Raw genomic sequence first — 25,809 nt, 5'->3', positions numbered from 1 at the left:
TAATGACTTCTTACATCAGAAAATTTATCTATTGTTTACTGTAACTATTGGTAGAAGATCTGAAACAAGAATTGATTGAGAAGCCTTGGGAGTAAGATTCAGTATAATATGATAGTTCTTCATGTTCAAAGTACTCTACAAGCAGTACCTGAGTTTCATTACACACATCAGTGCTCTAAGTAAAAATTGAGTAAGATACAGCATTGCAGTAAAATTACTTGCCCAGCAGAAGCTTTTTGAGTAGTTGAGATCACAATTCATATTGATTTTAATAGATGAACCTGATATGATCCAATACCTACTGTCAATAAAATAATTTCTCTAAGAGGAGATATTTCCTTTTCACATTCAAAACAACATATGCAAGACAGCAATAGTTTATATTGTCCCTTATCCTTGTATGCAAGAAATTCATTTAAAGACCTTGGAAATATGAGCTCTCGTCAAAAATCTGTTTGCAAATTGCACACTGGCAATGTCTTTATCTGACTGCTCAGATATGAGCCAGACTGCTCAAGTACGATCAAATAACTTCTATCTGAACGCTTACACTTTCTTACCACTGCAAACAATCAAACAATTGATAAAAGTTCAGCTTCATCTTACCCTTTAGAAAAGGAAAGCAGCTTTGCAGATATGAGAGAAAGGTTTCTCCCCACTTAAAGCTGACCCACTTAGACAAATTCAATGTAAAGGTCATGCTTCATGTTCTTCTCCAAAACAATCTTCATTAGCACACATGGAGGTTCACCATCTCTCTCAACTACTCTAGGGAGCATGAAGGTACAGTTTGTTCAACTTAATGACCTTACTTCTCACAGTATGGTAAATTATGTCTTTTTGCATGATCCCTCTTAGTGTCCCAAAATCTTTGCATCTGACTATGTACAGCTAGCTACCAATAAGCAAAGAACCGTTACCATTACTTAGGTGAAATGACAAGACTGTGCACTGTGTCATTACAGTGTGTAAAACGTGTAGCAAATCTGAATTATACCACAGCTACCACAAAGACCTGAAATGTAGAGTTGTCTATGGCAAGTGCCATTCTTGGTGTTTACCATCAACACTGATAAAAATAATGAGAAATAAGACTTTAAGAACCCTCTAAATTTTCCTCTGGCTTAGTTCCACCATACAGCAATTCATATCCTAGTTTCTATTAGACAAAACTTCATATTTTTTCACATTTTCCCCCAGACTTGCAGATTTTTCAACTTTATAGTTATTCAGTATTCCTGTAAAATCATTTCCTATTTACAAAAAAGACTAAAACAAGATTTTTAGCTTAGTGATATGGTTTAGTGATATGGACTTGTTAGTGTTAGGTGAGAGGTTGGACTCTGTGATCTTGAGGTCTCTTCCAACCTAGAAATTCAGTGTGATTCTGTGATTTTGTTTCAATCTCCCTTCTCACAGTGCTGTTAAACAAAGAGTACGCGTCTGGAATTTTTATAAACTTAGAGATAGAAATAAATAAAGAATGTAATGGAATTCAATTACTTGATGACACGAAAAAACAACTGAAGTCTGACCATCACACAACAGACTTAGCCCTGGAGTTCTTTCTCTACATCTACACTATTACCAGATGCAATCATATAGTGTGTGTATAAACTTCATGTTTACAACACTCTACAGCATAATTTCATGTCTTTGAGGGATAGATTTTTCATGACACAAATCAATATGTGTACAAAAGTTTATCAATTTATAAACTCCAAATATTCCAAAATTCTTAATTCTAAATTCATATTTTTTCCTAAATATGAATAAATAAATATTGTTTTCCTAAACTCTTTTTTTTTAATATGATAAGCATCTTGTGTCTGGAACAAGAAGGAAGTTTCTGGAAGAGTAACAAGAGCAACAAGAATTTTTAATAAAGGTAAGTACCATTTTCAAGGCACTATCTGTATATTATTTGATATGATACATGTACATATGATTTCTATATGCATATATATAATATATAGAAACCACGTATACCATGCATGTATACAGGATGCATATATAAAATGGACAGATTTATAAGAGATTTATAAGAGAAAAGCTCAGTCTACTAGTAGTTCCCACTCCTCTCTGGTTCTATATAATCTTCAACTTGCTTATGAGCAGTTTGCCTACCACACTCGTGAACTGGAAGTGTTACACTGGTAAATTTGTCACTAAGTTTTTTACTTCTCTTCACTTATAACTCAGTAACATAAGGTCATTAACAAATGTTGGCATGCTACTAACTCTCCTAAGCTTCCTAGACTACTCTGATATTTCCTGACCTAACTGGAAGAAATCCTTGCTTTAGTTTAGGTGTAACAGAGCTCACCCTCCCCACAAAATAAATAAATAAATAAATATTCACACAGCCATACAGCCTGCCTGCCCTGAGAGCAGACTGGCACCTTTACAGCATTTGACTCTCAGTGAAGAGGTGCCAAGATGATGCCATCTGAACAGGGAGGGTTTCTCCAAGTTTTGTTCTTCCTTGATCAGTTAGAGAAACAGCTTTTTGCATTCAAAGCCCACCCATCCAAACTTACAGCAAAGCTGCTCAAGTGGTGTGAAAAGAAGAGGGTTTGAGGCAGGCGGGTGGGTAAGCTGAACGGGGCCTCAAGGAGCCAGTGAGTGGTAGAGACATTAGACATTTGCCCACAGCTGCAATTGCTGCACAAATGCTGTATATATCATAATAGCACTACCCTGACTGATCTCAAAAGCATGCTGCAAGGTTTACTTGTAACCATAAAGACAACAATGGTCTCACATCAAATTCTAGTTACTTTCTAGTCAATGGTTTTAGTATTTTAGCTTTCTATATATCTATCTACATACAATGGTTACAAAGGTAGTTAAATATGATAGCTAGTGTTGAATCTTTCTAAAATTATTTTTTTTCTACTTGATACCTTCCCAAATCAGTGGAGGAAACACACACACACCCCACTCAAGAGAACTACTAATTATTTAAAACACAAAGTGTATAACCATTTTTTTTTTTTGCAGGTCTTCAGCAAAGGCAATCTCTTATCATCAGATATTTTTATACTAATTTGTAAGGAAGCAAGCTGTGCTTCCTGGGATCTACCTGAACACTTGGAGAGGAAAATCAAACCTTGCACCATGAATGTTTGTCTACTAGGTGCATTATTTCTATGCATTTAATTGTATTGATTGATGAATGCAGCAACCTACTGATCTAACATGCCAGACCATAATAACATCTCCAAAACCAAAATTCTTAAAGCACCGAATCTGAGATGTAAGTAGTTTTGCTCATTAGCAGTCTACTTGTGAAGTGCTCTTTCCCCATCACTGCTCTCTTTCAAGCCTAATAATTTAACATTCCACTGTCAAAATACAACTATAGCTATGTCATCCTTAAATTTTCAAATATATTTTTTCCTCTGTCTACTCAACAAGTAATTTTTATTATTCAGGGTAGGAATAAATTATGGTTGACATACATAACATTTTCTAGAAATGAAACAGCACAGAATTTGGGGGACAAAGACTGCCACCTTTTGGCTATAGTCTATAATAAAAAGTCTGTTTTCTTATGCAAATTAATAATGCTCTAATAAATATTTTATTGTATTATTTTAGTGACTTATATCCAGAAAAAAAAAATAATAATAATAATACAGGGTTCAACTGAAGGCAACCAAAAAAAAGGTACTTTCAGAACTGCTATATATATAGTGCAAGGTATCTTCATGTAAATCTGAGAAATCAGAACTTGATTTTTTTTGTTTTTTTCTGATGGTCACTATGATATTCCTAGCACAGAATGTTGAATATTGCACAAAGAAATCTCATTTCTTTAAAGAAGGAAGACACTTTTTTTTTTTTAATGTATAAGGATTGTCTTTTCTGTGTAGCACTGATTTAACCTTTGAGTAGTTCTGCTCTATTCATTAGGTCCGAAGAACTAATAGATATCATAATGCAAGTAATATATTGCCAACCTTAACTGGTATTTCCCATATTTTCAGTGCTTGATCTTGGAAACAATTTCTTCTTTTAATCCAAGTATTTGGGTTATATTTTTATAGCTGACAAAGGGGTAAAAAATAAAAATAAAAAAAAAAAATTACATCCACAGTTCCAACAGAAAGACCTTTACATCACTGTTTTGCCATTGGAGCAAAGTAACCATAACAGCAGAAGGCTGGATAAGCATCAGAAAGGGAGAGGACAAACTGGATTTCCTAGCAAATGGATTTCCTAGGCATTTGCTGATGGCATAGGAATGATCAGGAGTGAGTTCTCACTAGAATTGTTTAATCGTGCTTAAAGACATGCCCAAGAATGTCCAGATGTATCCAGAAATCACATTAGTACCAAAGCTAAGCATACCCTTTACTGCCTATGGGCAAAAATAAAAATAATAAATAAATAAAAATTAATATCTGGATCCAAAAGGGCTTCAGGGAACCACCTTAACTCATGACTTCCACCTTGACAAAGCAAGGAAAAAGGCTATAGAATCTATAGAAGGCTTTAGAATAGAATCACCTCCTTTACAGGCAACTTAAACATGGACAGAAACATGCACCATATGTGCAAGAAACTAGAGGTGCAAAAGAGATAAGAAATACAGAAGACAAAGAAGGGTCCAGAACAAGTGACAAGGAGAGGGCTTGAGAAAACTTTTGAAAGCTTGTAACTCAGAGCGAAAAGCCAGAACACATGCATAGGCAGAGAAGATGGACTAAAAGTACTAATAAAGCAAGACTAATTTGTAAGGATGTCAATATGTAATTAAATCACATTAATAAGTTAAAGAATGAACACAGAAATGCAGACACATTTATCTTTAAAACAAATGCAATAATAGGAAGATCAAAAGAGCATTTTATTGAGCTTCTCAATGATAAAATACACAAAAGCAAACAACAATCAGCCTTCTTCCAGACAGTGGAGCCATATGTAGAAGAATAAAATTCTGAAGAGCTTCAAGAGGCAATCGGAATACTGAGGAGTTACAAAAGCACCAGGTGTGAGTAATCTTGCCAGTGAATTGTCAAGAACAGGGGAGAAGGAAAACAAATACCTTATGGGACTATTTGATTGGTTTGAGTTTGAGGAAAATTTTCAAGCATTAAGAAATATATATGCCATTTTAAAATTAAAGATATTAAAATTTACTCAATTTACAGGGAAGCAAACTGACAATGCTGCATTGAAAATCAGTTACATTGTACCAGCAAATTGTTAAATTTGTGTATTTCTTATACAAATGATTGAGAGGGTTCTTTTTGCTTATGTAAAAACTAATAAGCTTTTAAACCCAGGAACTTGAACAGAGCTCTACAGCTGATTGTAAAAACCAAAACATCCTAATAATTAATAGCTAGCTCTAAGTTGAGTTGTACTGAAAACAAGTGAGCAACTTCATGCCATACGGGATTTCATTGATTTCATTGAATTTCAGTGGCATAATTCCACTTTTGTTAGTGGGAGTTATGAAAGCAGATGAAGTATAGCAAAGCACAGCAGGGCCTACTACCTGTTTGGCACCATAGCCATTCTGCACAGATGGAAGAGGGATATGGTACAGGCTTCCACATCATGCAATCCTTTGGAGCAATATGACAGTACATACTGCTTTAAGAGTATTTTGCTACTGTCTGCAGGACTTCCATGTGGGTATTGCCATGTTCCCAATGCAGACATTACACCACTTCCTGAAGAACACACCATTTACTGTCCTTTCAAACTCGTGTCCTGTTGACCAAGCTTAATGTCTTTTAATATCCTTCCCTGGGAAGCATTTATCTGACTGAGAAGGTCAAGAGAAACATTTTAGGACTCTTAGATATACAGGCTAGGCATAGGGGTGTAGGACAGTATCAGTTTCTTGGCAGCCTGAACATTGTTTTTTTTATTATTATTATTATTTGTACATGCTGCCTAGGCAGATTCAGATGAATCATTATTCCTCCCCACACCTCCCCACCCCGGGGGGGTTACGTGTTAGGACTGTTTAGAAAATGCTATTTAAATAAAAATATATAGGGTATTTCTAAAACTTGCAAGGTCAATTTTATTATGCAAATGTGTAGGATAAGTCATAATTAAATCCTCAGGTTTTGGAAGTTGTGATATTGCCCTCTTCAGATATTCAAGGGAGATTTCCAAAAAGGAGACCCTGAGTCCCAGGGATCTCCACAGACATATCCAGCAAAATATTTCAGTTCCTCATTACACAAAGTGATGATGCCTTTATATGGTAGAGAAATGGTTCAGTGCTAGTAAATATAATAATGCAACACTACCAGATTTAAGTTAGGATGTTGCTAAATGAACTCAAATTATATTTTGATACAAAGTTCATACTAACCATCATCATGCTTAACTCTGAGGAGATAAGCTACATGGAATAGTAGGATAATGTCTTAACTAAACTTTACACATGTGCGTTGCATGTATTAACTTCTAGCACTGACAAAAACACATGTCATGGGAAATTGCTGTGTCCCCAGCCTGCTTTGGCAGGTCATGATCCAGAAATCTACTTGATTCCTTAAGTCAAAAAGTCCAACAGTACTTTACCACGCAGGTAGTTTTTCCTTATCAGAAAATGAAAGTAGAATTAAAGCAAAACAATCCAACAACTCCATCTTAAAACAATGCTTTTGAAGAATATAGCTAGGCTAGAACTGAACAAAAAGTCCTAATACAAGCTTTTGGAATTTCACAGAATCACAGAATCACAGAATTTCTAGGTTGGAAGAGACCTCAAGATCATCGAGTCCAACATCTAACCTAACACTAACAGTCCCCACTAAACCATATCCCGAAGCTCTACATCTAAACGTCTTTTGAAGACTTCCAGGGATGGTGACTCCACCACCTCCCTGGGCAGCCTGTTCCAATGCCTCACAACCCTTTCAGTAAAGAAGCTCTTCCTAACATCTAACCTAAAACTCCCCTGGCGCAACTTAAGCCCATTCCCCCTCGTCCTGTCACCAGGCAAGTGGGAGAACAGACCAATCCCCACCTCTCTACAGCCTCCTTTAAGGTACCTGTAGAGAGCGATAAGGTCGCCCCTGAGCCTCCTCTTCTCCAGGCTGAACAAGCCCAGCTCCCTCAGCCGCTCCTCGTAGGACTTGTTCTCCAGGCCCCTCACCAGCTTCGTCGCCCTTCTTTGGACCCGCTCAAGCACCTCCATGTCCTTCTTGTAGCGAGGGGCCCAAAACTGAACACAGTACTCGAGGTGCGGCCTCACCAGAGCCGAGTACAGGGGGACGATCACCTCCCTAGCCCTGCTGGTCACGCTGTTTCTGATACAAGCCAGGATGCCGTTGGCCTTCTTGGCCACCTGAGCACACTGCTGGCTCATATTCAGCCGACTGTCCACCATCACTCCCAGGTCCTTCTCTGCCTGGCAGCTCTCCAACCACTCATCTCCCAGCCTGTAGCTCTGTTTGGGGTTATTGCACCCCAGGTGCAGGACCCGGCACTTGGCCTTGTTAAACTTCATGCAGTTGACCTCAGCCCATCGGTGCAGCCTATCCAGATCCTCCTGCAGAGCCTTCCTACCCTCGAGCAGATCGACACACGCACCTAACTTGGTGTCATCTGCAAACTTACTGAGGGTGCACTCAATGCCCTCGTCCAGATCATTGATGAAGATGTTAAAGAGGACCGGCCCCAGCACCGAGCCCTGGGGAACGCCACTAGTGACTGGCCTCCAACTGGACTTGACTCCATTTACCACAACTCTTTGGGCCCAGCTATCCAGCCAGTTTCTAAGCCAACGAAGCGTGCGCCAGTCCAAGCCAAGAGCGGCCAGTTTCTTGAGGAGAATGCTGTGGGAGACGGTGTCAAAAGCCTTGCTGAAGTCAAGGTAGACCACATCCACAGCCTTTCCCTCGTCCACCCAGTGCGTCACTTTGTCATAGAAGGAGATCAGGTTCATCAAGCAGGACCTGCCTTCCATAAATCCATGTTGACTGGGCCTGATCGCCTGCTTGCCCTTCAAGTGTCGCATGATGACTCCCAAGAGGATCTGCTCCATGAGCTTCCCTGGTACTGAGGTCAAACTGACAGGCCTGTAGTTCCCCGGGTCAGCCCTCCGGCCCTTCTTGTAGATGGGCGTCACATTCGCTAGCCGCCAGTCGACTGGGACCTCCCCCGATAGCCAGGACTGCTGATAAATGATGGACAGTGGCTTGGCCAGCTCCTCTGCCAGTTCTCTCAGTACCCTTGGGTGGATCCCATCCGGCCCCATCGACTTGTGCACATCCAAGTGCTGTAGCAGGTCACCAAACAGTTCTTCGTGGATGGTGAGGGCCACATCCTGCTCCCCATCCCCTTCCACCAGCTCAGGGTACTGGGTATCCAGAGAACAACCGGTATTGCCGCTAAAGACTGAGGCAAAGAAGGCATTGAGCACCTCCGCCTTTTCCTCATCTCTTGTAACTAAGTTTCCCCCTGCATCCAGTAAAGGATGGAGATTCTCCTTAGTCCTCCTTTTTGTGTTGATGTATTTATAAAAACATTTTTTGTTATCTTTAACGGCAGTAGCCAGATTGAGCTCCAGATGAGCTTTGGCCTTCCTAATTTTGTCCCTGCACAGCCTCGCTACATCCTTATAGTCCTCCCTAGTGGCCTGCCCACTTTTCCAAAGATTATAAACCCTCTTTTTTCTCCTAAGCTCAAGCCACAGTTCTCTGTTGAGCCAGGCTGGTCTTCTTCCCCGCTGGCTCATCTTTGGGCACATGGGAACAGACCGCTCCTGCGCCATTAGGATTTCCCTCTTGAAGAGCGCCCAGCCTTCCTGGACCCCTCCGCCCTTCAGAACCGCCTCCCAAGGGATTCCACCAACGAGTGTCCTGAGCAGCCCAAAGTCAGCCCTCCAAAAGTCCAATACAGTGGTTTTACTGGTTCCCTTCCTGGCCTCGCCAAGAATAGTGAACTCCACCATTTCGTGGTCACTCTGCCCAAGACAGCTCCCGACAATCACATCCTCCACCAGTCCTTCTCTGTTTGTGAAGAGAAGGTCTAGCGGGGCACCACCCCTGGTAGGTTCACTAACCAGCTGCGTCAGGAAGCTATCTTCCACGCTCTCCAGAAACCTCCTAGACTGCTTTCAGGGAAGTTGAAGTCCCCCACGAGTACGAGCGCTGAAGATTTCGCAACTTCTGTCAGCTGCCTGTAGAACTCCTCATCCGTCTCCTCATCCTGGTTCGGCGGTCTATAGCAGACCCCGACCAGGACACTAGCCTTGTTGTCCCTGCCGATCCTAACCCAAAGGGACTCAATCTTGTCATTCTTAGCCTCGAGTTCTACAACATCGAAAGACTCTCTAATATAGAGAGCCACACCGCCACCCCTTCTGTGCTGCCTGTCCCTTCTGAAGAGCCTATAGCCAGGCATCGCAGCACTCCAGTCATAAGACTGGTCCCACCACGTTTCCGTGATGGCAACCAAGTCGTAGCCTGCCCGCTGCACGATGGCTTCCAGCTCCTCCTGTTTGTTACCCATGCTGCGTGCATTGGTGTAGATGCACTTCAGCTGGGCCTTTACCTTATCCTCCGGCCTTGCCATTGCTCCCCCTGGCACAGCCCCAACAGTCCTTGCTTCAGCCCCATCCCCCTTCTTACCTATTTTAAAGCCCTCTCAATGAGCCCCGCCAGCTCCTGGCCCAGGATCCTTTTTCCCCTAAAGGATAGGGACCCGTCTACGGCCATCAGACCAGGTGCTGAATAAACTGCCCCATGGTCGAAAAACCCAAGATCTCTGCATTGGCACCAGCCCCGGAGCCACGTGTTTAACAGGTGGGCTTTCCTGGTCCTCTCCGTACCCCTCCCTGTCACCGTAGGGATGGACGAAAACACTACCTGCACCCCCGCTCCGTCCACTAACCGTCCCAGCCCCCTAAAGTCTCTTTTGATTGCCTTCAGGCTTCTGTCTTCAATGTTGTCACTGCCCGCCTGGACTATCAGAAGAGGATAATAATCAGAGGGGCGTACCAGGTTGGGAAGCTTCCTGGCAACGTCCCTGACCCTGGCCCCAGGGAGGCAGCAGACTTCCCTACGGGTAGGGTCAGGCCGACAAATAGGGCCCTCTGTTCCCCTAAGGATAGAGTCTCCCACAACAATCACCCTTCTTTCTTTCTTGATGGAGGCAGTCCTGAGGCGTGGAGTCGACCTCCTCGCCCTAGGCATCCTCCTGGGAACACTTTCTACCTCTTCCTCAGTTGCTGGTCTCTCAGTCTCCAGGGCCTCAAACCTGGAGATCTCCCATCTCTATAGGCAATTTCAAACATTTATGCAGAATATACTGGTTTAGACTAGTCTACCCTGTATCATATACATGTTTGTGCTGTTTTTAATGTAATTTTCTTGCCATTCTAAAAGATTGCAGAAAGAAAAAAATGCCATGCCAACATAGAAACAATACTGTTGTTTCTGACTTCCACTTCTATTTTGCTATATGTTTTCCATGGCATCAGGGGGAAAAAAAGTAGTGTCAAAAGATATGCTAATAATAAGCCACAGTGGCAGAGACAGGTAACACTTTAAAGGTGAAATGCATAGTTCTCTAATAACCTTGGTAGCACAGTCACCTTCCCTGAATCACTTGTACCAGGAAGAGCTACTCTTTTTGCATCCCATTACTCAGACACAGAAGTGAAGAAAAAAACGTCAGGTTTTGGTGGTTTGTTCTGCTTTGTTTTACTAGATCTAGAGCTAAAACTTATTTGGAAGTAACACTTCTTCAAAATGGAAAGTAGTCTTTTTCAGCTTCAACCATTACAAGAAACTTGGATGGATTAAAATGAGATACCTACGTGCTTTAAGACGGATGATTGTTTTCTGCAGGTATACTAGTAACACTGGAAAAATGTCTTTTCAGTCACCTTAACAAATTGCAATATTAAATCCTGCAGTCTGAATGTCAATTGTTATAGTCAATATTGTTTATGTATGAAAATAAAACCTTGAAAAATTATGTGGTTTACTCTGCTGAGATGTCCAACTATTTACATCCCCAAAGTAGTTTGAAGTTGTTGTAGGAGTCGTTCACTTCTCAGTTCATTTAACCGATTTTACACAGATTCTTTCCACCTCAATTAATATTGCCTAAAAATATTAGAAACTGTGAAATTCTTTCAAAAGAGAAAACAAATATTGGAAACATTTCCAACCAACCTGCAAGCTATCACCTTTACATTATAACATGAAACCCTATAGTCTAAACATTTCAGATTTCGCAAACAGAAAGCATTTTGTCTATTTCGTCTTTGTACATCACTGTAGGCAAACATTTTAAAAACCTTTTATTTAAGAATTTAAAAGCAGAGGAGCCCTGTGTTTTCAAGCCATATATCATACCATGTTTTTTGAATGACTGCAAGAACCAGTTTACATTTACTAACCACAATCTGTGCTTCAAAAAAACAACAAAAAACACACCTGAAAAGACTTGAGCAGGGAGTAAGAGAACTTAATTCCAAATACAAATAGGATCAGATTGCACGTTTCAGACCTGAATCAGGGTACTACACTGATACCATCCAGAAAGATAGCCAGCACACTGAGTTCCAGCAGTATCCTAGCCTCCCACTTGTCACAAATGTACACTTTTCTTCTTCATAAATGCTTATACATATGCAACAATTTATTTTTTAACTTTGGTAAAATTCCTTGAGTTGGTGTTGCCTCTTAGCTGCTACTCTTCAATCATTCATACTCTTTTCTTAACCTACACAGTAATAAACACACAGAACAGAAAGCAAGGACAAGAAGACATGCTTTGTACCGGAAGCAGACAAAAGAAAAAGTTTAGGCTATTTGCCATGCACTGTTCATTCTTCCCTAGTGAATGGTAAACCCACTTCCAACAAGTTCCTCTGCACAACAGAAATTAAGCCAATAATGATATTTTCCCCACTGGAACTGCATACTTGTTTGCACCCTTTTGTGAAACTCTAGGGTAATTTGAAAGCTATCTTTCCAGAGCCCCCAGGTTTGGAACTCACTCAGGACTCTGAAACCCCATAGGGTAGGACCCAGATTTCATCATCCCAGTCAGTTATAAAACAGGTGATTCTGACTACTCACTACCTACAGCATGCTTTCAGGCAAAGAGTTCGAATTCTCCTTTGTCCAAATCAGGTTTCTGAAGTTTGGGACCACCCAATGAAATATCAAGAAACCCACCAGCTCTGGGTTCAGGAGGGTGATTTTTCCTGTCTCTGAAATTTCTGATAACAGGTACATAAACATTTCAGAGTATTTCTCATGAGCTACTAGGATAAAAATATCACCTGCATGGATGCTGCAGCAGCACAGAGAGGAAACATTTCCTGGTCTCTGTGAAGGGAGAGGGTTACAGAATAGTATACATCTTGCTCATTAAAATATATGCAGATTAACTTCCTACATCCATCTTCTGTACACAGAGCAACCATCATGGTTATGTGGCAGCACAAAGACCTGTAGATTGATGCTGGGTAAATGAGGGCTAATAGCAACAGAGGAAACCACTGCTCACAACCTACCCCCAAGAAGGAAGTTACCTATGGCAGCAGCATGCCTGTGGGGAGAAAATGCTAATTCCAGGCTGCTTTATTATATTCTTGGAGTAATAAAGTGAGCCACGGTGACATTTCATCCTTGAGAGTTCCAGGTTTATTTTCAAATCCACAGAAAATGAAGCTCAGTAATACTGTGAACTCAGACTGAGAGATTTCACACAGGTAGCCCAAAATTAATCAATGCCTTGGTGGTACTCTTTTCTTTCTTTCTTTCTTTTTTTTTTTTTTTAAATTAAGTTATTTCCAGATAGAATAGATCAGGGTATTAAAATTAAAGAACACACCAAATCATATCGCCAGTTTTGCTGCTCCACAATTCCAGTGAGAACTGTAACATTTCTAGGATCTCTATTTCTACAATTTTCACTGTTTTTTTCTGCTCCCCTCAGCCCCCTTTTTGTCTTGTTCTGAGCCAAATTTGATGTCAATACCAGACGGTGGGGAAAGTGCTATACAGAATTCATTTGCACTGCAATTTCTATTTCAAGGTATCTCTTGGAAGGTACTACATGCAGCAGATTTGATAACTCTCAGAACATGTACATCACTGCATATCTACTTTGCCTGACAGGTTAAGTGAGACATTTAAATATTCCCTCTTGATTGCAGTATTCCACATTTCACTTAAGTCCCACAAAACCCTTTGCTCTCAACATTTCCCTCCTATATTATACGGTACATATGACAATTTCTGAAATGTGAGGAACATCCACAGAGCAGAAGTATTAGTTATGCCCTATGGCAAAAGTTGCAACAACATCCCTTGCAGTCATCAAAGACACGTTTTTGAAGCAGCAAAGGTTCTTTATGACCCCTAGAAGCTAAGAGTGCATGAGCTGAACTTACATCAAAACTACAGAAAAGGAAATTGCCCCCAGGTTTAAAAACAAAGAATTGATTTAAAACAAAAACAAAGGTGACATCAAAAAATTAAAGTTGACTACAACCCTGTCAGACTTCTTACACATGCAAGAAGAGAATGGCATTTCTAGTGAAAATGAAAGAGACCTCTGAACACCTGACAGCCAGCAAGGGTGCTCAGCCAAAGAAATGGCATTCAAGTGGAGACTTATACTTAGACTTACACTGTAGTCCTTATTCGAGGAGTTTAGAGCTGACCTTACAAAAAATGTGCTGTTCCCCTTCTTACCTCCCACAACCAAAATCAATGAGATCTGAATTTTTATTTTTACTAAATTTAATTAGCTTTTTGCATAGAAATCTAGTTCTTTGCTAGCAAGTTGCTGAGTCTGGGCTTTTCAGGCTATAATTGCTCCAGAGCTAAACCATCCAACTCCTCTCAACATCGGGGAGCAGGCACATGCACTCAGACAAGGGAGTCCAGCTAGACCAGCATTGCATCTCCAGAGCATTGCCCAACTGCCTTGGGGATAGGTCTTAGAGATCCATATGTTTGAGATATGGTCTTAGAAATCCATGTGTTTGTTTGCATTTTTTTTTTTTTATAAAAAACACAAGACTGCATTTTTTTATGAAATTGCCAATACCTGAAATTTTATTTATTTATTTATTTACTCTAGAAATAGATAGAACAATGGCACACCTTCTCAGACTGCCAAGTTATGATTCACTAAGCAGAGTCAAGGTTAGAACCTGATGCCAATAAAGATTCATTAAGTATGAAATACAATATCAGCAGTGTCTTTGTGATGACCTGAGTGCTAATTTTGGCTCAGAGTACATGAATTCTCCAGTGAAAGAAAGATAGGGGGAACAATTCAACAGCTTTTAACCACAGATGCACTAACATGTATAACATTTAAGATACTCAGATCTATATAAAAGTGAGAGTATGCAAGTGGATCTACAACCTTGCAAGCCACCAATATTTAACTTCAATATTCAATTTTCTCTGTATGCTATAATTTAAAGAATGATTTGGTTCCTTATTTTATTATTGTGATTACTGCACCAGAACAACAAATTAATATGATTTGCATCATCTAATTCACATATACTGTCACACCAGATGACTAAAACAGTTAATACAATAACACCTAGAGAAAGGAGTAAAATTCATACTTTAATTTTGTATTCGCAGCATTTCATAAATCAGTATCATGAGAAATAATTAACCAGTAGAAAGGGAAGATTGGATTTTCAAAAGAACCAGAACTGTGTGAGATTAATTACTGTCACTGAATCCCATCCCTAACCCTTTTTTTAAAGGAAATAAAGCAACAACATGAAAACTTACAAAATTGGTACATTATGTTTTTATAAAATTTTATAGGCTGCTTTCCTGTCAGTAGATTATACATGCTTGTCTCTTCTATAAAGAAGCATTTTAAGCAACCAACAGTGAAATTAGACCAAATGAAATTTCATTCTGGATGAAATTTTATTTTTGTTGTTGTTAAGACTATTGAATTTTGAGACCTTAGATTGCAGTACAATTAACTTCTGGGGCAACAGTCACCATACTTCTTTCCGTTTCACTTTTAGTGCTTTGTAACACAATGAAGGGGAACCAAATAGAAGACATTTACAACAGATATAGCAATAACTCTAAATTAGCATTGCAGGCTGGTGGTCAACCTCTGATGTAAAACTTATCCATACATGTTAGTCCTAATAATTTCTTTGTGGACAGGCACCCACATCCTAGTGATTTAGTAAATGTTAGCTTTAGCAGATGGAAAGCAAAGGATTAACTAGGTTTTGACATTCAATTACTCGTGTCACCATACATGAAGTTCATAACTAAATGCAGTCATATATACAGCCTGAAAAAAAATGTTTTTCTTGATACTGGCATGAATTTTCATTTTGGAGTTAACACAAAATATTTTAAATGATTTAAAGAAAACACTTTTTTTTTTTTTCAGATATTAATACTAATGTGGCTATCCAAATGCTATGTTTTATAGATGTCAACACAGGTTCTTCTACAATGGAGCTTTAAGCCAACTTCTACAGAATCACAGTGAATATCCGTGACTTTACCCGATCCTGTAATTGACTTTTACCCCAACAAATTAAAAATAACCTACAGCTTTGTGCTTATGATCTTTAATATCCCTTCTAATTTTCTCTTCACACTAGACAGTGATATGCTATGTAAACAGAGAAAGTATATTATCTGTCACTGCTTCAGTACCCATAAAGATTCCAGGCTTGTAAGATGTGCATGAACAGCACGGATTTGTCTCATACAGAAGTGAAACAAATGTAGGTATACCCTGCATGGAGCTTCTAGAACAGGATTGGCACTAACTTCTCCTTGGAGAAATGCACACTGTTTATGGCTACTTTTCAAACAAATGCACAAGAGTTTATTTCTGGAACAGAGTTTATATTTGTATGTGGGATATTGCTCATTCTCTTGAGCCTGTGCTCTACAGCTCAATAATCATGCAAAATCAATCATCCTTGTGACATGAAACACTACATTATACCATGACTCTTTGCTTTTTTTTCTAAGGAACAAAGCTATTTAAAACTGTTTAAATCATGCATAGTATATGAAAGCCATCTAATTTTGATGACTTTGTCATTTTAGGTGAAATATTTCAGTGATCTATGTGAAATATTTTAGAGTTTATGTTGCATCCTATATCCTTAAATATATGGAATCCTCAGAAGGTCTAGATGGATTTTCATGATTTTGCATCTATGTAAGGTAATGGTGCTCCTATACATGCCATGCATTCAAAAAACTACTGTAAAACTGTATATACCTACAGACTGATCCGATACATTTAAAATTCTTTTCCGTGCTATCATCTGGCTGTATCATCAGGGATCATACTGACAACTTCATTTTTGCTCCACTCTATACTACTTGCATGCATATGCAGAAAGATGAGTCTTGCAAAGTTCAGAGTGGGTTATACCTGTATAATACAAACTGACTTTCAAATCTTCTCATTAGCAAAATAATCTTTCAAAATATTCTAATAAAATTCTCTAATCCTCCTTCAAATCCTAGACTACTATAATTCTTTTTTTTTATATAAGTGACTTGCTTCACTAAGAATTTTGAGCCACATTTTTGAGCCACATGGCAGCATAGCTTTTAAGTAACTGATGTTTTTAAATGTGTCAGTATATTAAAAGAGTGCAAAATCAATTAAAGATAACCCAGTTCTAGAAATAGGGAATGGCTGGAACCTCTCCCAAATTCGCAATAGCTCCAGCTCCCCCAGGGCAATAGAAAAATTTTAAATGCTGATTCTTACAAACCAAGCCAAACCACTCTGGTTTAGCCCTGACTATTTCACATAAGAAAATACAAATTATATATATGTGTGTGTGTGTATATCAAAGTAACTAAAGCTAACATCAGTTAGCGTAAATGGTTTCATTACAATGATCATTTCTAGCATTCTGAAAGGGCAGAAGCGTTCTTTTCAACCCCCTGCTTTGAAAATTAATATTTCACTTAAACAAAAAATTTGCTTTGTGGATTTTCCACCTTCTTCATTGTTATTGCCTAAAAGAACAGCTCTAAATTTGTAAAGATCTGCTTGTCTTAATTTTTCTCATAGGGAAAGTGCCTGTCCTGCAAGGTTATGCATGGAAAGCAATGCGCAACAAAGGGCCCTACAGCCACTGGTTCTTTAGCAAACAGTATGCTCAGACAACAAAAATCAAAAAAGAAATTAAAGTTGCTCCTTTGAATATATAATTCAAATAAGATACATTATATACATAAATATAATCAGTATCTGAAAGATTAAATAAGGAAGAGGTTGGACTCAATGATCTTGAGGTCTCTTCCAATCTAGAAATTCTGTGATTCTGTGAAGACAATCCTGACATCCTTCAGTTTACAATAGCAAAGATAAATAACTGACTTGTGGGAGAAAGCAGAAAATACACCATCCTCATTTAAAATACTTGAGGAACAAGACAAAGGGAAAACATTAGAAGGTAAGATGAGGCACCACAGGATGAGTAACACAGCAGTGCAAATTAGACTAAAACATGATTAAACAAAGTCTTCAGAAGACTCAAGATAGCAGAGAAGAAGATTAACAAGTAGTTCAGAATTTAAAAATCCAATAAAACATCAGAAAAGCAGAAGAAGTTCTTCAAAAAGTAGAAAGCATTTTGGCACGGAGGCAGCCAGGCCACAAGGGGGTTGGGAAGAAAGTGGTGGACAGCATTGACATAGCGTGGAACAAGCAAATTAATTGCTTCAGAGTTCAGTACTGAAGCCACAAAACGGTGATCAGGATTTTTTTGTTTGTTTTAAGTTTTAGTTTTTAATGAGAACTTGTGCCATAAAGGAAAGGGAAGAACCAAGGTAATTAAATAATTTCTACAAATCTCCAAAACAGAGAATTACAATAGCTTCTAAATTAAAAAAAAAAAAAAAAAATCTACAAAGGCATCGATAATTCCTTTGGTGCAGATTGTCACTTAGAATTGACTGAAGTAATTAACTAATCTCCATCCCTACAGCTTTGCACTACTCACACCACCTACTTGGTCATAAAAAGCAGCAAGTGATTCTGTCAAGTGTTTATGTGATTATCCTGCATTATGATCATCAGGAGAAATGAAGTGATGAAGTGTATTTCTACCAATTAACCATGTCTTCAAATAGGGTATCGGGGAAAGTTCACAACTGTCATCTCCTGCATCTGGGAAGGGCATGCATGATATTGCCCATGTTCTCAGAGGTAGAAGGAGCTGAAACAGACAAGCAATATATGATAATTACAGTAAACATATGCCTAGTGTCTGTTCCTGCCTGTCAGCGTTAATGTTAGTATACAGAACAAAGCTGAGCTTCAGTGTCCAAAGACATAAAAAAAGCCAAATACCTCACACTATTTTAAATCAAAGGAAGCTTCATGTTTCTAATGTTTGTGTCTTTATGCTTTGGGGTTGCTTCTAATTCTGAGGAGTTACTCCCTCGCTCTTACCATGCAATACTCAGATCTCCTGAATGCCGTTTTGGGTTTGCACATAGCTGTTGCCCAGGTGGTTCACTTCTCTCCCTTCCTCTTCAGAAAAGATGAAGGCTCAGGAAGAGGTTGTGAAAGCCCAGTCTGTGGGACCCCAAACCACGCTGATTTGTGCTCAGAAAATTAGATGAACAGGGAGAAGACAAAAGGGGGAAGGGGGGGGGGGGCAACGGGAGGGGGAGAAGTATTTAAGTATTTATATTTCGGAAACTTAGTCTTTCAAAAGCCTAACATTGATCAGTGTACGCTATCACACCGTATAATGCCAGCACGTAGGAGTCTTACTGCAGAGAGCTCCAAATCCCTCCCCAGCAGGGTATACTTTGAAAGACCAAAACAGGACAAAAATAATTTTCATTTATTTTTAGGACACCATTCCAGCAATCAGTGTTTTATGGGCTTCTTGAATGAAATGTTGTTCATGCATGTATCAGCATATTAATGCTGATAGCTGTAATACACAATAAATGTTTGTTCATTGTCTTTTGTATTATAAAAACAAGGAGTTCTGCTTGAGGAGCGAGAGTTGCGAAAGCTCCCTGCTGAAGTAAGGAGCTGTATAATGCTTGGCTAGACACTATGAAAATTCTTTTGCTTAATGTAACAGAAAAGAGAACCCCCTCCCCTTCTCTCCTTCTGCATCTCAGTTGCCTCTTTTGTTCAAAGACCCTGCTGCAAAGCTCATGTAACCATCTCCTGATAAGTTGCTAACCTAGTGTATCAACATCTTGCCTTCCTGTCTCACGCTGGGCCAACATGACCAAATAAAAAAAGAAGTTGAACCACAACGCTGAGGAAGACTACGGCCTTCATCTTCACGACCACCAGAGGGACAGAGACGACCCCCTACCAACAGTGCGCGCAGTCGCAGAATATACCAGGATGTGCTGCGTAATCCTGAAATTACCAAGATATAAAAAGGGACCCTGGCGGGGGTGAGGTGCGCGCCGTTGGCGGAGCTGAGACTCCCCGGCTGCCCAGCGCTGTTTTGCTTGCTGTTGCTTACTCAGTAAATTCCTTTCTATTATTAATGCAATGTTCTCTGAAAATTAATTAAGGGGGCAACTTATAACAATAGCCACCTATAGATTTGTATTTTATGAATTTAATTCTTTATTGAACTTCAGTCAAGAAGAAAGATCAGAAGGCTACTCATTTAATTTCTGGATCATGGAATTATCAAAAAGCAAAAGGAAAATAGCTATGACCATTTTTATAATGATTCAGTGACATTTACATGAAAATTGCTTAATTCACAAATCAAGACACTATTTACATTTTATGTCAAAAATATTTGCATTAAGATAACTCAGTCTTAGACTCATCTCAAAAATAACAGCAGTAATATTTTTCATGTGAAAAAATAAAAATCCAAAAATATCCATAAAAGTAACACAATTAAGATAAATGCAAAATTAATGACTCTAGAATTACTACTTTTCTGGCACATTTACAAAGTGCTAATTTACCATCACTCATCACAAGTGATAAAAATATGACTTTCCTAAGAAATTTTTTCATTCAATAAAAAGAAAAAAATCAATATAAGCCTACTATGTTTAATTACAGATTTTATTCTAGTCTGCTTAGAGTGTTATAGACGACAAAATCCCCTCATTTTGCTAGCTGCAAAGGACATCAAAACTCAACAAGAACAATCCACTGTTGAAACACAGTGAAGTGCAAAGGGGTTTTTGGTGTTCTCCTTTAAAGAGCCCTCTGCCTTGGCCAAAGATTTGCCAATTGTTTCAATTATACAGAAGAAATGGGTTTAAACTGTCTTATCCTTGCACATGAGAGCTAAAGAACTAACCTCAGATATCCCACTGAGCTTTCCTGACACACATAGGAAGTTGTGCTGTAATCCTTTGGGGAGGTTCTCATGGTCAGCCCATGCCATGGTAAATCTGAGAAGGGTGATGTGAAGATCCATGAAATCTCAAAGTGCAGTCTAAGTGCATTTTACTGCAGCACAGCTTGCTTCTCCAATTCCAGTTTGTTTTTAAAATAAGTACACTCACTGATACAGAGCAGTTACTTCCTTTTTTTTTCTTCCATACCATCTTTTGGGGCCATTTTTTCATCCCACTGGAATGACCCATCAGAAATAAAGGGCACAAGATTTTTTTCTATAACATACTATTTCTGTAGCGCATTGTGCCTCAATGATTACTGTAATTTAACCTTTATAATAAAAAACAGCTTCATCAATATAACTTCAGTTTATCGTATTAGCTTGTAACTGTTTATTTCTTCCATGAAGCACCTTTTTGTTATGATTTAGTTGAACTGTTTGTCCTCCTGGAGTACTTACACAGCATTGCCAGAAGCAATCATCCAAAATATGCTGTGCTAGCTTAAAGGACAAAGAAATGCATTTGATCCAGGAACACACAGCTGTGTCTATTTTTACAGGCAGTGAAGTTAGTGTTCTCCATAATCTATCATTTGTTCTCTTCACCGTAACTAATTTTAAAGCATATACTGAAGTTAACAAGACAATCACGTTATGCGGCATTGAAATCAAGCTGCTACCTGAAAGAAATGACTACACTGTTCTTTTTACTATTGCCACAGTACCAAAGACAAAGCACCAAATGACACAACATTTTACAGACAGTTTAAAGATTCACTACATAAATTTTCTCCCTCCAAAACTTCAAATACCACAAAAAGAAAATCACACTTATGCTCCCCCCCAGGATTTTTAGCATTGTACCACCTCAAAGCAGAAAAGCAACGCCAAGCACACATCACACCACGTACCTGCTCTTACACCCGCATACTGCAGTACAGCTTTGCAGAGCTGTGGTCCTCAGCTGCTCTTTCTGCAGATTCTAATTCTACAACATGAATATTTTAAGATCCTTGTTTCTGTACAATAATAGCCTGGACGTTTTTGTGCAACTGCACATTTAGACCCCATCTTTGTATGTGTTTTGAAATCTTAACAGATTATTTTAAAGCACGCTAACTGATCAGTCAAATCAGTCTGCAGCAATGCTACACAGTTGTAATTCTTTACACCACTCCTGTCACCTGTAAAGCTAGTTTATCTCCAGTGTCCAAGAGTGAAGTACCAATAGAAGTTGAGTGCTATAGGGTTCCGTGTCCAGCAGGTTTAGTCATTCCTGTGATGTTGCCTTTCTGCTTAGCAGAAGCCTCAAATCTAACACCCAGTACGTTCTGCGGGAGAGTCAATTTTTGCCTTACTTCCTTTTGCCTTACTTCTTCCCCCCCCCCCCCCCCCCCCCCCCCGAGACTTCAGGATTTCAGGTTACTATCTTGTAACATTTTTAATGAGAAATCTACAGCTTAAACTCAAGAACCCAGCTTTCTGCAGCTAACATACCAAAGAAATTGATTATCTACAAGTGGTTTGAAAACGGAGATGCTAACCTACTGGTATGGCAGGATGTCTTACTAATATTACATTTCAAATAGCTGTTAAAACACAATTACAAATAACTAGATGTTTAACTAGATGTTTTGGTTAGCTCTCTCAAAAATAATAATAATAAAAATGCCTTCTCCGGGGGAAGGGGAAAAAAAAAAATCTCTCCTCACTTTCAGTCTGTTTTCATCTCCCAGAAGCGTTTCACATGGCATTAGACCAGTCTCGATGAACCTGCAAGGATTTACTCATTCTGCTCCACGCTGTGCAGAGCTGCTTTCCCCCTCTGTCCCTCTCATCTGAGACTGTCTGGAAAGATTTGAGAGCAGCATACCTCAAACACATGTTGTTGGTCTCTCTCTGGTTTTCTAATTGTTCAGCTGGGGGAAGGAGCAGGATGGCCTTACTGTACACATAAGTATAAATACATTTAATTAAGAAGATGAAAGTAACTGCAGTGTTCAGAGAAAATGAGATGAGGCAGAATAACTTGTAAAACAATAAGTGCTAAAAATCCAAAAGGTGAGAAATAAAGCAGCTGTGTTGACCAGCACTGTGTACAGTAGGAATACATTATCAGCTCTGCAAGAGATGATATAATGAGAAAACTAAGCTGAAAGTATTTTAGATTAAACAGGCATCTAGCCACCTAATTACACTGAAGTCAAACTCACCCAGGTGGGAGCGTGGAGAACTGCTGGCTCTTTGCCCTTGGCTGCCTCTGTAGGAGGCCCTCTGTCTCCAGTGCTTCAGTGGCCACCGAGGCTGAGCTGTTGGTACCTGACCTAACAACGCATGTGGGAAGTGCAAATAAAGAGCAGAGTGAAGAGCAAGAGCTCCTTAAAAATTGCTAATGGGTTCTCTTTACAGCACTTGTCATTGAAAAAGTGCTTTTGAGTACTTTAAGAGCCCCTGCAGAGGAACACTCGCAACAGTCTGGGTGGATGCAGACTTACACTGGTAACAGCCACCAAACTGTTCTGCCACCAGTTTGCCTCTAGCTCAGTACAAACAATTCCAGGCAGCCGGCTGGAATCCAGCTCTCAGGACCTGATGCCCCTCGTGCTCCAGCAGCAGGGGACCCCAGCAGCAGGGGACACCATCAGCTCGGGGCAGCCAGCGACGAGCAGCAGGTGGCTGCTGAAGGCAGCAGGACACCCAGGCCCACCGCTACACACGCAGGAGCATGCTTCCCAAAATATTGAGAAGTGATCATTTATTAAGAAAGACATTAGGAAGCTTCTCGCCGCCGCTCCTATTGTTCCCTAGTGCTGCAGAGGCCCAAGGGATCTGCTCAGCACCAGTCCTGTAATGGGAAACAGCAGCAGCAGCACCAGCAGCCGTTCTGTGCTAACACAGGTCATGCCACATGGAGAAGTCTCTTTAAGATACTTTCATTCATTATGTAAGCATTAAATGTGTGTCAGGTTTCAGAAGGCAGACATATATGAACAGCATGCAAGCCATGGGGTATCTCCTCAAGAGAACATTTAAACTAGTCAATTAATAAGAAGTACTAGTAAACAGTCAAAAAGGGAGATGGAGTGTTTTTTATTAAATTCCCATGACTTAAAAGTACCAGTACTTCTAAGAATCATGTTTATCATAAAAAAAAAAATAAAAAATAAAATAAAATATGAAAAGTATAAATAAATGATAACTGGAAAGGTGACAGTTATGCTAGTGCAGTTAAATACTGACTATAAAAATTACTATTTGAAGAGACTAGTGTAAATCACACAGTGAACACCAAGTTGTGTATACAACTATTTTTTGTTAAAATAATGCTAAATATTAAAATATGCTAATTCTCTAAAACAGTGATAAGACAGAAGGGTACATGAAGCTAATTCCTCCTAGCTTTTTCCTCCAAAGCTCCTTTAGTGTTTTCTTCGTGCTCTGTGGAAAGCTATTTTACGTTGTTGATAGCAAAGTCTGAACGTTACGCACTTTTGCAATGAGGTCTAATAAATGCATTATTCTGTGAAGTGGCTGGTTTGATTTGTCTCTCTGCCTTTATTTTCAGATAAGTGTTCTATGTCTGAATGCACTATCTTTAAATATTTTTCACTTCTTTTCTCAGAACTGAAGATGAAACTATCATAATCATTTTGAGAAGAAAATGCTTTTAGGTTTTCTCTCAGTCTTTTTTTTCCCCCCCTTTCCTTCAGAGTATTTTTTTTTCTTCCGAATTTGAACTTCCAAAATAAATTCACTAAATTCCCTAAGACTGGTTAGATTATATGGACTTTATATGGATTTTATTTTTTTTTTCTCCTGCTTGGTGGGTTTGTTTGTTTTTTATCAAAGATACAAATTAGCCAGAGTTTTAAAGACGGCCAAAATTCAAAGCACAGTTCAAGTTGCTTTGTTTTGGTATTTATTTATTTCAAGCTGTACCAGGACAATGAGAGCTTCACATCTGCAGAACCACGCAAGTGTGCATTCAGGAGGCAGTTTCTGGAGACTACACGTACCAGATTACGTATATAACTCTGAAAATCTAAACAAATACGTATTTCCTCATCTCCCAAACTTGATCAATATGAACTACTGCCCCTTCCTCAAAAATCCTCAAAAATGGATCTACCAAGTTCCAAGTTCTACTTCTCATGCAGATTAGTACACAGAAGCTGAAAGAAGAAATTCTTTCTAACCGGGGGGAAGGGGGCGGGGGGGGGGGGGGGGGGGAGGATATACGGAACTGTTTCGAAATGATTAGTCTTTACAATGACAGCATTCCTTAATTGTTAAAAATAAATGATTAAGCAGACAGTGAATGATCTCAAGTTTTTCCTGGTTTTCTCTCCAGTCTGTGGAAGAAACGTTAAACTCTGTATGCATGTGAAAGAGCAAATAACTGGATTTGTCAGGTTTTGCCTCTTTTAATCCTCCTCCACCAGCCACAGAGCAGTTTTCTGCAGACTCAGCTAAACTGGATTTTAAGACATTTAAGGGTTAGATGAAGATTTGATCAATGTGCTTATCTCCGTGCTGTTTCAGAGAGGGCAGCAGAATACTCCTAACTCCCATTCCCCCTCCCACTGCATCCTGCAATGCAGGTAGTGAAGGCACACACTAAGCTAATTGCAGTTTTTCCCTTCATTCCCTTTGGGTACCAGCAATATGCCTGAGGACAGGCTGAGCACTCACACCAGCACTCTGTGACAGGAATGCAGTCAAAGGATGAGAGAAGCCTACCAGATGCCCAATTTAAAAAAAAAAATAAATTAAAAAAAAAAGCATATATATTTTTTATTTATTTTAATCTCTTAGAATTCATTGCAGCAAAGAAACAATTTGTGATCTAGTTGAACTGTGCTGGAATACACTTGCTAATGCTACATTTGATGAAGAAATTAATTTCTACATATCAGGAAAAGCAATAATTAAATCCAAGGGCACTAAACAAGAAAATATTCACGTCTCTAAATATTCTTCAAATTATGATTATCAAGGGTTATGTGGTATGCTACAGAATATGCCACTGACTATTAGAGCATTACCAACCACTTTTCATTTTCCAGTGTAATCTAAGTCACCAAAAAGTAAAGCTCTTAATGACTCAGAACATAAATTTCCTCACCTGCATATGAAGGACCAGTCAAACTGAGCAAAATTCAAATGATACCAAAAGTAACTAGCAACAATTACAGTTAAAATACTAAATGTGAATACAAAAATATTGCTGAAAACCTTTAATTTGTTGCCCACAACTAACAGAATTATAGCTATCACTCTTTTATTCATTATGTCTTTATTCTGTCATTTGAAACTATTTATAGTGACACTGGGTTGATTCACCATAATTTCCTTCCACCCACAGCCATTTAATTTTTTTTTTCCTCCAGTAATTTTATATATTTAATGTGTTTTTCATCAGTTAAAAAAAAAGTGTTTTACTGAATTAAAAAATTATAGATCAG

General features: G+C 39.1%; 1 protein-coding gene and 1 long non-coding RNA gene across 19 annotated transcripts in view; one reads left to right on the top strand and one right to left on the bottom strand.

Moving 5' to 3' along the window:
- CACNA2D3 (calcium voltage-gated channel auxiliary subunit alpha2delta 3) overlaps positions 1-25,809 on the bottom strand; it is a 463,864-nt gene that overhangs the window by 338,522 nt on the left and 99,533 nt on the right. The window lies entirely within an intron of this gene.
- Positions 18,942-19,520, top strand: LOC137862409 (uncharacterized). Its single transcript, XR_011100245.1, has 2 exons — positions 18,942-19,036; positions 19,137-19,520. It is a non-coding gene; the product is annotated as an uncharacterized lncRNA (long non-coding RNA).

This window comes from Anas acuta, chromosome 11 (genome assembly GCF_963932015.1).
Source record: "Anas acuta chromosome 11, bAnaAcu1.1, whole genome shotgun sequence".
NCBI classification, from domain to species: Eukaryota; Metazoa; Chordata; class Aves; order Anseriformes; family Anatidae; genus Anas; species Anas acuta.
The sequence above is the reverse complement of the archived record's forward strand: the minus strand, read 5'-3'. Positions and strand labels throughout refer to the sequence as shown.